Here is a 13,196-nt window from a genome sequence, read left to right as displayed (position 1 = left end):
CTGCTCCCTATGCCCGATGAGTCCGGAGAGTGAGGGACTCACCCTGAGATGGGGAGCAGGTAAAGATCACTCATCCTGCTTTAGAAGTGGTACCCCTTGGGAGTGTCAGGCTATCCGATGGAGCTAGGGGGCCCTGGGCTCTGCGAGGCAGTAACGAGCCAACTCTACAATCTTGGGAGTGTCCTTGCGCACCCATGCCAAAGTCTGATGTAGTTGGACATCTGGCTTCTTCCAAACAGGGATGATACCACCCTCCAAGTTTTCCCCGGAAGAGGAAGGAATTTTAATGAGTCAGAAGTGGAAGTGTAACTTTTTTTTTTTTAAGATTTTTATTTATTTGAGACAGAGAGAATGAGAGAGAGAGCACATGAGAGGGGGGAGGGTCAGAGGGAGAAGCAGGCTCCCTGCCGAGCAGGGAGCCCGATGCAGCACTCGATCCAGGGACTCCAGGATCATGACCTGAGCCGAAAGCAGTCGCTTAACCAACTGAGCCACCCAGGCGCCCCTGGAAGTGTAACTTAATGTAACTTCTGCTCATATACTGTGGCCAGAACGAGTCACATGAACCTGCCTACATGGAAGGGGGCTGGGAAATGGAGTTCTCCCTGTGCCAGGAGGAAAATGAACCATTTGGGTGAATGCACAGTGAAATGCCTGCTGTATACCGTTATGGTCAGGAGGCCAGAGTCCCAAAGTGGTCAGACCACCGTTGGTTGGCTAAAAGAGTCGTTGATTGCGAGGACATGTTTCCCTCCCTTGGGGGCAGAGAAAGGGGTGAGGGTGTTTGCGGTGGCTGGTCAAGAGTGAGGAGAGGGACTTTTGGGGCCGAAGCAGCAGAAGCAGTGAGGACAGGAGGAGAGGCCATGGAGCTAGGGCCTGTGCATTCACTGCCTCATTTAACCCACCCCACGGCCCTATTAGGTGGCTGTCATCCATGCCGCTTTACAGCTGAGATGTGTGCAGAGAGGTGGAGTGGTGGGTATAAGGCTACACAGCTAACCAGCAAAGAAGCAGTGTTGAAACCCAGGTTGGTCCTGCCTCAAACCCTGCTCCCTTTGCCATAATCCCCAGAGACCATCTGGTCCAACCCTGTCATTGTACAGATGGCCCGAATCCCAGAGAGAGAAGTTGCCAGAGTTACTACCTGTCATTTTCAGCACCTCCTTTGAGTTCCTTATATTTTACCTCTCTTGGGGGTGAGCCTCACTCCCCAGCAGGTTAAGGAAACACCCCTTGTCATGTGGACCTGGACACTTGCTCTCCTCCCGACCCGTCGCCCACGGCTAGCCATAGCCCTGGCATTCACGCTATGTTCATTCCAGAAATGTGCCTCGAGCATCCACTGTGTGCCAACCACTAGGGACGTGTAGATGAATGAGACACAGACCCTGCCCCGAGGGACTTACCTTCCGGGGCTGGGGAGGGGAGACTGGGGCTGTAGACGGGCCAGTGTGACAAAGTGGAAAGTGGTTGGGGGTCAGGAGGGGCTCTGGTGGGACTGCAGAGCTTGGGTGGCCCCTGGACGCGGAGGAACGAGAGAGGCAGGGGTGTCATTGCATGCGGGCTCCCTCGTTTATTCTCCTCGAAGACACACAAGCAAATAAAAGCACCCTGCATGGTGCACTGTTCCTCCTTTCATTGATGGGAGAGGGCTTTCATTTTCTGAAGAGGTATTTAGGAAGAACATGCTGGAAAAGTAGGTTGGAGCCATCTGTTCATTTATGCATCCATCAACTATTTTTGAAGCACCCGCTCTGAGGTGCCCCACTGCGACTGCAGTGCTGGAACAACAGTTGCGATCCAAATAGACACGCTCCCTCTTCTGGAGCTTACCTGGAGACTAGAGATGATAAATAAGTGCCCAATCTAATTTCCATGTGTGATAATGTGATAAATAAAACAGGATGATGAGCCCGAGAGAGCGGCCAGGTGAGGGAAGGTACTTTAGTTTCTTCAGATGTGAATTTCATCCCTCCCCACCCCCCGGGAGGCAATACAGAACCAGGGGTGTTTTTGTGAGCAATGGTTCATGAACTGAGCTGTAGGGTTAAGGCAAACATCAGGGACAAAGGGGAGAGAAGTTATGGGCTGAGGGTGTTGGTGTCTGGGAGGGAGTGTGTATCAGGATGCGTTCAGCTGTAAGTAACCAAATACCTAACATGAGAGGTGCAAACACTAGGGGTTTGTTAGTTCGCTTGGTGATGTGTGCAGGTGGGAGGAACCAGGGCTGGTTAATTCAGGTATGATAACAATGTCAAGGGCCAGGCACTTGCCAGCTTTCTCCTCTGGCATCCCCAACGCATTGGTTTTGTCTCTGTGCCTGTCCCCACATGGCTGGTAGATGGTTCCAGCGGCTCCAGGCTTCTGGCCTCATACACACACAAGCGGGCTTGCCATCCCCCACTCTTTTTCTCAGGGAGGAAAGCCTTTCCCAGAAGTCTCCGAGCAGATTCCTTTTATTTCCCCTTGGCCAGAACTGTGTCCCCGCCCCTAAACCAATATCTTCTAGAAAGAAGGAAATGACCACGACAGATGAAATTATTCAGGGTTCACTCCCTGAGATGGTGCTGGAGCTGCCTTTCTTAGTCATTTTACTGCTCAGTTCCTGGACAAAACGGGTCTGTGAGCCAGGAGGAAGATGAGTGACTGCTGTCGAGGAGAGGCCAGACGTGTCTGCTTCAGGAAGTGGGTGGCGGGTCAAGTGGGTTTTGCTCTGGGAGGTTGTGCAGGAAGGGGCGTGCACCCACGTGTGCAGAGAGGGCAGCACTTCCTGAGCAGTTGGCGCATTGGGTAGGCCCCTCCTGGGATGCGGGGAAAAGAGGAAGAGAGGAAGCAGGGAAGGAAGGAAGAACCATCCCCCCTTTGGGCAGCTTGGACACATCTCACAGCGAGACCCTTCCCGAAGCCATTACTGTGTTCCCCCCTCTGCTGCTCACAGCCTTCATGGGACAGGGAGTCATTTCTGTTGTGCAGTTGAAGGGATTAAAGCCTGATGAGGGAAGTGACTCACTCAAGGTCTCTTTGTTAGTTGCTAGCATATGGCAGAGTCACGGCTTGGACCTAATGTTGCTGTTACCCAACTGCAACCTCTTTCTAGCACTCCACACAGCCTCCTGGAGTTATTTAAAAATCCCGAGTTTTTAGAAGGAACCCCCAAAGAAGCATCTCTACGGACACCTCAGGGGGTTGGTGGTTGAGAGATTTGAGGTCTGCGGGACTCCCACTCTATTACTTCCCTCCAGAGCAACTTTTCTGGCTCTAGCCCTCTGTGTATTTGGGATTCTGTGGTGCTAGCTTCCTGAGCAGAAGAGGGCATGTTCAGGGACAATGACATGAAGGTGGTCTGCCATGCGGATGGTATGGTGAGAGGATCAGGGGTTCTTAGTGGACCCCTCCCACCCTCGTCCTTGCACAATTTGCCCTTGAGACTTGCTTCTGCCAATGGCCTCCTGGGGGGATGGAGATGCCTAGATCTGCCATTCTGAGCTCACATTTGATTCTTTTTCACTCCAGATTCTGTTGAGGGCATTCAAAGCCCTTCCATTGTCCATCAGATCCTTAGGCTCCCTTGCTTGGGAATGAGAACTTGTCCTTCTGAGCAGGCTGGGCAGATCCTAGAGGCACCCTGCATTGGGAAGGCAACACTTTGAACACAGAGCCCTTTCCCTTGGGGGTTTGATAACCAGTGGGGTTGGACCTGGCGTCAAGTCGAGTCACACCTCCCAGGTCGGGTACATGCAGGCTGCTTGGACCTTGGGTTGTGTGTGATGGTTAAAATCCCTCATTTGCATCACATATTTAAAGCCAGTCATCATAACCTCTGAAGACCAGAATATCAGTACTGACATAGGGCTTGCAGGGTCCTGCTTGAACTGCTTTGGAGTTGACGAATGGTTTCATATGTAAGTGACAGTTTCCTATATTTAGAGCATATCTCCTTATGGATAGCTGTATCCAGCAAAAGGACAACTCCTGACCAATGGATTTAGAGTCTAGTATTTCTGAGTGTTAGTGTGTGGCATGGATCTGGGGAATTTTCCATTTGATCTTTCATTCAACAAACATTCATTTGGTGCCATTGTGTGTCAGATACGAGGTTAAGTAGAAGAAATATATGAAGACCAACTCCTGCCTGATAGGGTTATAGATCAGAGAGAAGACATGATCAGCAAGCAGACAAATAGATAAAATAATTACCATAAATTGTATTTCAGTTAGCCTGTCTTATTTATTACTATGTTTAGGAAGGTGATTTTCAGGCAGGGACAAAGTAATAATGATCCTCCCACCTTAACCGTGGGTATTGCCATGCCTGAGGCTATTAGGACTCATGGTTGTACTTCAAAGGATGGGGCTATTGCCAAGAGGGGAGTGGGACTTTCACATTGGTGGAAATTGCTTGTTTGAGAATCTCTTGAAATGCCAAGAGATGCCTTGGATTTACCTTCTCATCCATTATCAACGGGTCGCTGGCAAGTTAAAATTGGTTTTGTTGGTTCGTTTTGACTTGGGTAAATGTGGATTTTGTCACTGTGGCTCTTGGTTTGATAAAGACTGTCAGAAAGCAACAAGAAAACACATGAGCTTAGAAATAATACAAGTCTTAAACTGTGGCCAGGGAAGTGAGCTGATGTGTGAAGAGGGGCTTGGGGGGAAAGCCATAATAGCTACTATAAAGTTCAAATCTTGCCATATGGTCATGGGGCATCACGTAGGGGGATAGTTCTCACGGATGTGATGCAGGTGAGCCTGGCTGATTTTTGCCATACTCTTGAAACTCCCTTGGGAAAGCACTGTGCTGAGATGTACACACTGGCTCTGGGTAAGACCCATGTGGCAAGTTTTCTCTCTAGGGTTGGAAGAAATTGCTGTTTCTGCAGGTAGGTTCTAGATGGGGCAGTTGACTTGCATGTGCCTCATGTTGAATGGAAACAGTACATTTAAACTCCTGACTCCCACCGGCATAGTGACATGAGAAAAGGACGGGAAGACTCTGGCAACACCCACTGAGAGGCAGCTGAGAGCACCTCCCATGTCATGGCCCTCAGGCAGTGCCTCTCAACCTCGGCTGTAACTTAGGATCCTGAGAGGGGTTCTTTCACAGAATTCTTCCTGGGGGGTTCCTACTCACACCAATTCTGTCTGAATCCCTTAGCGAGTGCAGGAACAACTTGATGCCTAGTAAAAGTTTATGGGAGGTCAGATTCTGGGATATGGTTCCCTCAGCAGGAATCTGGAGTCTGTGGTTTCTGAAGACCAGTTCTGAACTGAATCCTGAAATCAGAGCTTCTCAAACCTCCATGTGTATCCAGTTCCCTGGGGAGCTTATTGAACTGCAAGGTTCTAATTCGGTGCTCCTGGGTTGGGGCCTGAGACTTGACATTTCTAACAACTCCCAGGGACTTGCATGCACACCGGGAGTGGCTGGGGCCTGGGCCATATGCAGAATTAAGCACCATGACATTGGAGAAGCATTTCCTCAGAGCGGTGGTCTCAGCACTGGCTGCTTTTGACATCACCTGGGCAACTGTTAGAAGGCACCAATCCCAGGGCTCTACCCTTAGAGACTCCAATTCAGTTGTTTTGGGGTGAGGCTGGGGCATCAGGAATGTTAATAAGTTCTCCAGGTGATCTGAATGTGCAACCAGGGTTAGGGACCTCTGCTCTACAGGTTTACTATTTGTGTGTGTGTGTGTGTGTGTGTGTGTGTTTAGTTTGAGATCGGTGCTGTTCAATAGAAATATAATGGATGTATTAGTTATCTATTGTGGTATAATAAATTATGTGACACTTAGTATTTGTTAAGTCACATGGCTTCTGAGCATCAGGAATCCAGGGATAGCATAGCTGGGTGATTCTGGCTCAGGGTCTCTCATGGGGCTGTAGTCAAGATGTGGGTTGGGCTGCAGTCCATCCGAAGGTTGGACTGTGGTCGGAGTACCTGCTTCCAAGGTGGTTCACCTACATGGGTGTTGGCTGGAGGCTTTAGTTCCTCACTAGGTAGGCCTTACTCTAGGGCTTCTCACAATGTAGAAGCTAAATTCCCCTGGAATAAGTAAACTAAGAGTAGGGGTGGGAGGAAAGGGGGGAGAGAGAGAGAGAGAGAGAGGGAGAGAGAGATTGGTATCAAGGAAGAGAACAAAGCAGAAGATGCAGGGTCTTTTGTAGCCTAATCTTGGAGTGACATGCCATTACTCCTGACCTATTCTGTTGGTCACACAGACCATCCCTCCTACAGTGTGTGAGGGGACTACCCAAGGGTGTGAACACCAGGAGGAAGGGCATATTGGGGGCCATCCTGGAGATGTCTACCACAGTGTGCATGCAAGTGATTTAAAATTCTCTAGTAGTCACATTTAATGACATTAATTTTCATAGCATATTTTACTTACCCAACACATCCACATATTATTTCAACATGTAATCATATAAAATTATTTATGAGATATTTTGCATTCTTTATTTTTGTGCTGAGTTTGAAATCTGATGTGTATTTTATACTCATAGCTCATCTTAGTTTGAGATTCGCCACATTTCAAGTATTCAATAGCTAAATTGCTGCTCTCCTTAATTCTATCCATATGGGTCTTGTCTGGAGGGTCCCAAAGTGTAGATTATCCTACTTTGTAAAGGCCCATCTCCTGTTCCCCCTTAAATGATTGACTGATTGGTTTACTTGATATTCCAACTGAACCATCTGTCAATTTCCTCTTTTATAAATCACAAGTCTGGGTTTCTTGGGCTGATATTTTGTAGGAGGAAGTCCTTGGATTTTTAGCACATTTATTCCACACTCTTGACCTTTTTATGCTACTTGCGCAAAAATTTGTCAGGAACAATATAAAAATTACAACAGCAATGACTGATTTTGGCCTTTGACTCAGTGGAGAGAAACTAATTATGTGGAGAGAAACCAATTATGGGCTAGACTACAGGCACTCAGTACTAATCCCCATCCTGCCATGGGCCCGTCTACATAATCTGCACCTTGGTGCAGAGTGAGGGGTGCCCGAGGGAGAAGCCGTATCTTGAGGAGCCCGACCATTAATTTCCAGCACAGCACCAGAGCCATGTGCTTTGGCTCTTCATTTTTAGAGTAAGATAGGTTACAGTCTTACCCTTTAACAGGTAGTTTATGGCTTGAAAGAATTTTTGGATAAGCTGAATGAATTGCCCTTTGCGACAAGGAACAGAAAGTTAAAAGCCTTTTCTATGCAGATGACATGGTTTTATTGTCACGAATCAGGAATGGCCTCATTACTGTCAGAAAAAAATGGCTCAGAATGAACTGTTCCAAACCCCCAATTGTCATTTTTGGCAGATGTCCTCCAACATTGAATTGGCTTTTATTCAACAACCTGTGAATTGCATTCACTCGTTTAGTCACTTAGGTCTATGGTTTCCTACTGAGCCATTTGGGAGACTCACCAGGAGGTGATATTTTGCTTAACATTAGGTGTCTGGGGTGTGGAATTAGGGTTTTTCCAAGGCCTTCCTGGGAGATTTGTAAAATGTATTTTGAAAAAAATTTTAAACTAAAATAATTGTGGCTTAACTTGATGGACATTAGGACTAGGACTTTATTCCCACAGGTGTTCCCACAGGTGTTCCCTCAGGTGTCACAGGTGTTCCCTCAGGTGTTCCCACAGGTGTTCCACAGGTGTTCCCTCAGGTGTTCCCACAGGTGTTCCTTCAGGTGTTCCCACAGGTGTTCCCTCAGGTATTCCTTTAGCTTCTCTTTATGCAGGGGTTGGTTCACTTGATTATTAATGCACATAGATCTTCCCTCAGCTGGTAACAAATGCTCTGTCACAGGTTGGTTCCTACTACAATCTATGACTTAAAACTGTCTGCTGTCCACATTACACAACTAAAGAGATGGAGAGCAATAATTTCACCAGAATTCCCCTGGGGAATGGGCTCTTGCTGAGGCTTACCTTGTGTTTCCTTATGAGAACCCGCAGTAGAATTCTTCTCAGACTGCCAAGCCAGAAAAAGTCCACTTCTCTTGAGAAGCTGGGTAGTTCTCTAACTTTTACAATCATTGTCATCCTGACCACCTGCAGATGGTTGTGTTTCTGTTTTCTCTGTGGTTCCTAGGAAGGAGTTTAAAAAACTCATTTGGCTTCTTGGATGTTAGAGTGTCCCGGGCTTGCTTTCCTTCACCATCCATTCCTTCTTCTGAAGTATGTGCTGGATCATCTCTTAGAACCTTTTCCAAGCTGAGGCTGGGATGTAAATAAATACTAGTATGAGGAACAGGACAATCCACCTGTCATTCTCAAACAACTGATGAGTATTGTGAAGGACTGGGGCCTGGGCCTCCTGACGGCCTCGCTGGTATTTTCCTAGTTGACCATGAACTGGGCACATGAGTTTAATAAGAAGAGGTTAATTTTTTTTTTTAAAGATTTTATTTATTTATTTGACAGAGAGAGAATGAGAGAGAGAGAACACATGAGAGGCGATAGGGTCAGAGGACGAAGCAGACTCCCCGCCGAGCAGGGAGCCCGATGCGGGACTCGATCTGGGGACTCCGGGATCATGACCTGAGCCGAAGGCAGTCGCTTAACCAACTGAGCCACCCAGGCGCCCAAGAAGAGGTTAATTTTTGTGAAGGCAATGCATTCCTGCTCCAGCAGATAGAAATCCTGGATAAAATGTAACCATAGGTTTTTTGATACACTGGTGAACTTCAAACTCAAGGTATTGAAACCAGAAGGACCTCAGCAGAGGCAGCACAAAAGTCAGCTGAAGGTGTGAAGCCTTAGTGAAAAACCAAACCGCATGAGGAAGTACGTTGTAAGGGATGGTGGCAACCCAACCCAGAGAGGATGGTGTACCTCCAGTCACACTCGCCTGGGGGCTTGCCAAGGGGAGGGACTGGTGACTATTCCAGCAGAGGAAACAGCCTGGGCAAAGACCAGGGGGCAGGAGGGAGCCTGGGTGGTAGGGAGAACCACAAGAGGTTCAGGATGGTTGCAGTCTGTGTGTGCATGCATGCATGCATGTGTGTGTGTGTATGTGCGGTGCGCATGTGTAAGTGTATGCTTGGGTGTGGGAGGGGGAGATCCAAACCCTTCAGCCTGGCAAGCGAACTTTCCATTATCTGCCTCTGCCTCTCTGCCTCAAACCTGCTTGTGTGACTCCTTGTTCCTGAGCAGGCAGCCTGCTTTTGGATGCCTTTCTCTGCCCTCCTTGGTTAGGTCACATTCCCTCCTTCATACACTGTTACTCCTCTGTGTCCCTCAGCCCTCCAAACTGCCCACCATTAGAACAAAATGGCGACTGGTCTTTAAAACCCTCACACAGACAAAACCACTTAGGCCACATGGGCAAAACAAACTCTACCTTATTTCATGAACATGAGCAAAATTAACTTAGGTTATTTCTTGTAAATGTCTCTGATAATCATAAAAGGGATGTAAGTCATTGTCCTAAAATGGTGAAGATAATCACTTTTAAACACACTGCACCTCCTGGAAACTCCATTGTGATAACCAATCGCTATACAAGTTGAACAACTTCCTCACTTCCACTTTATAAGCCATCTTGTAACGTCATGCCTTTGAGCTTCATACCAGGCTTGGGTTTGAAGTATCCCTGTTCACAAACAGTTTGTTTCTTGCTGAATAAAATATTCATGCCAAGTAAAGCTCTCTCAATTTTTCTTCTGACACCATTATCATAGCATAGTTTCCTTGTGGAATCTCTTGCACTGTGAGTCCCTTGAAGGGTAAGGGCTGTGACTTACTCACGTTTCGTACTGTACACCTAACACAGTGGTTTGCACATAGCAGGTGCTCAGGGAGGATCTGCTCAACAAAAATGCATGTGTTAGCACATCAATCAGCATTATGTTTGGCTGTATGTCACAGAATACAGAAATATATGACTTAAAAAATACAAATCTATTTTTTCTGTCATGTGAATGGAGCCTCCGGGTTGTCAGGCCAGTGCTGTGTTGAGCAGACTCCCCGTCATCAGGATCTACTACCTTAGTATCATTTTCTGTTGTCAAGGTTGCCTCGCAGTCCAAGCCAGCTGCTGGGGCTCCAGGCATAAGGTTCAAATTCCAGGCAGAAGGGGAAAAGGAGCAGTCTTTAATCTGAGTCAGTCCCCCTCAGGAGCTTTTCTGGAGGGAACCTCACGCAGTGACTTTCTCTTTCGTCTCATTAAATCTTCCCTCTAAGCTGCAAGCAGGGCTAGGAAATGCAGCCTTTAAAAACCTGGGAACATGGGCGCCTGGGTGGCTCAGTTGGTTGGGCGACTGCCTTCAGCTCAGGTCATGATCCTGGAGTCCCGGGATCGAGTCCCACGTCGGGCTCCCTGCTTGGCAGGGAGTCTGCCTCTCTCTCTGACCCTCCCCCCTCTCATGCTCTCTATCTCATTCTCTCTCTCAAATAAATAAATAAAATCTTTAAAAAAAAAAACACAAAACCTGGGAACATTGCCACCCTGAATAAAATCAGGATTCTATTAGTAACAAGAAGGGAAGCGTGAATATGGGGTCCACAACCAGTAGCCTGCACTACAGCTCGTGGTTGGGAGCTATGATGAGCAAGTCCCCTAAAAACCCAGAGAAAGGAAGTGAGATGGACTTTTTGGTGACAAATTTAATTATGAACACATAATCGCTGAAGCAGAGATGTGCAAAGGCAAGGTGAGACACAAAGCCCGTAACCCGTCAGGAATACATCGGTGTGAAAGCGGCTGGTCAGCTCCTGGGGCAGAGGAAGCCTGTAGAGAAGCAAAAGTAGGCGGTACCCCTGCTTCCTGGCCGACGGAACCAGGGAGCGTGGCCAGGGGGAGAATTTTAGGGAGAATTTGGTTCTTCCCACTGGGAAGACCATACCATTGAGATATGAGTATAACCAGTGGCCTACAAATCCAAGTCCACATCCTCATCTTGGGGTACAAGTTGTTGTAAAATTAAACAAACCCTCGGCTCATGAATGTGAGCATGCTGGGAGTCAAATAAATGTAAGCATGGCAGGCAATAAATGCATGGATGGGGGAAAAAAAAAAACCAGAGACAAGAATGGAGGCAAAGTGCCAGAGAGTCAGGGAAACCCATCAGACACCGAGGTGCCAGAGTCTTCATCCCAGCTCTGTCATGGATGTGCTTGCGTGTGGCTGCCACACTGGGGCTCAGTCTCCCCCTCCGTGGAATGGGGCCATTGGACCCGGTGGCCAGAGGAGTGCAGTGATGAAGAGTGCAGACCCTTGAGTGGGTGCTGCCTACCTTTGCATCCCAGCCTAATTGTTAACTGAGCAGGTGACTTAATTCTTCTGAGTCTCGGGGCACCTGGGTGGCTCAGTCGGTTAAGCGGCTGCGTTTGGCTCAGGTCATGATCCCAGGGTCCTGGGATCGAGCCCCGCGTCGGCCGCACGTGTGTGTTTCGGGGTGGCTGAGCGAGGCAGTGCAGATGCAGTCCCTGCACGGAGTAGGTGCACGGTTGTTAGCGATTTCTTCCCCCGCGCACCCCAGCGGGACCAAGAAATGCTGTCCCTTCTTGATAATCTGCTTCCAGCTGTCACTGCCGTCAACTCCAGACTCCCTTTTGTGGCCCGTCTCCCTGGTGACAGTTGCTATGATTGTCTCAAAAGTTCAACGGCTACCACCCATCGCGCGACAGGCCCCATGCACTGCGGTCTGGAGTCCTTTTAACCCACGATTTATTAGGTTTGTCATCCCCGATGACTTCTCAAATGAGCCCATAAATTAGAAATATTAATAACACATCCCTGGGGTCTGAAAGTGATAGCTTGTGTTATGGGGTCCATTTATGGGCCAATTATGATCAATTGACATTTCCGTCAGCCTCCCCATCCATCAGGGCACAAATGGCTCTAGGACTTGTGCTCTGTGGGTTGGAGGGAGACATCAGCTGAGGGGTGGAGGGTTATGTAGTAGCTACAGCCACGTGGGTCTTTGTTTTCTCTGCACCCACAGTCTCCATCTAGGTTCGGGGGTGTCACTTAAATACGCTTCATACCCTCTTGTCCCCCTTCTGCATTCCAGAGCTTTCTCTGGGTGGGTGATGCTGATTCATTCATTCATTCATTCTTTCACTTGTTCTTCATTCACTTACTCCTTCCTTCTTGCCTACCTTCCCTCTCTCTTTTGTTAATGTTTATTGAGACCCTCTTATCTCTTTGGGCAAGTCAGTAATTGTGACGAGTAGTGATGATGAAGGTGATAATGATTTTAAAAAATCCCCTATTTGTTTTTGAGTATTAATATATGCCAGATTTTCCAGAGGGAAACCAGGGCACAAAAGCAGTCAAATAACTCATCTAAGATCAGAGAGGTTCAGTGACTTGCCCAAAGCCACACAGTAAAGGAGAGGAGGCAGGAAACTTTGGGCAAGTTACTTCAACACTGTGCTACAGGCAGTCTCTTCTCCTGTAAAATGGGTTTACTGGTAGAACTCGGGTCACGGGGCTGCCACCAGGACTGAACATAAAGGGGCAGTGCCCGGCCTGCAGGAAGTACTCTGGTCATAGTAGCTGCTCAACCAGCACTGTACCTAAAACCAATCAGTTACTTGAAGTTCCCCAAAAGCCTCAAAAGAAAAGGACATCCAGAGAGCATCCTGTCCCCCCAGGCTGCCAGCAAAGAAATGGCAGGGGTGGGATGTGAACTCAGGCCCACCTTGTTATAGAGCCCTCTTCACCGCCAGCTCTCACCCTAAAAACCAAAGCTGAAATTGATTATCAGCAGACAAGGAAAGAAGAAACTGCGCGATCTCACGTGGAACCCGAAGACACACAGAACACAGAAGCAGAGAGTGGAGCAGTCATTACCGGGGTGGGGAGGTGGAGGATGTGGGGGGATGTTGGTCAAAGGCTACGGGACTGCAGTTATATAGGATGGGTGAGTCTAGAGGTCTGTTGTACAGCATGAGGACCACCATCCTCATGCTGTACAACAGACCATCACGAATGGTCACGAATGGTTAATAGCACCATCACGAATACTGGAAATATGCTAGCAGAGTGGATTTCAGGTGCTCTCAACACACACACACACACACACACACTATGTGAGGAGACACGTGCATTTGCTGGACTATAATAATCATTACACTGTGTAGATGCATATCAAATCATTATGTTGTACGCCTTCAGTATATATAATTTTTATTAAAAAAAAAGAAGATGAAACTGCCTCTGTGGTTTCAAGTGGAGGG

The sequence above is a fragment of the Leptonychotes weddellii genome, chromosome 5, assembly GCF_054177405.1.
Source record: "Leptonychotes weddellii isolate Sample4059 chromosome 5, ASM5417740v2, whole genome shotgun sequence".
Taxonomy (NCBI): domain Eukaryota; kingdom Metazoa; phylum Chordata; class Mammalia; order Carnivora; family Phocidae; genus Leptonychotes; species Leptonychotes weddellii.
This window is presented reverse-complemented; position numbering follows the sequence as displayed.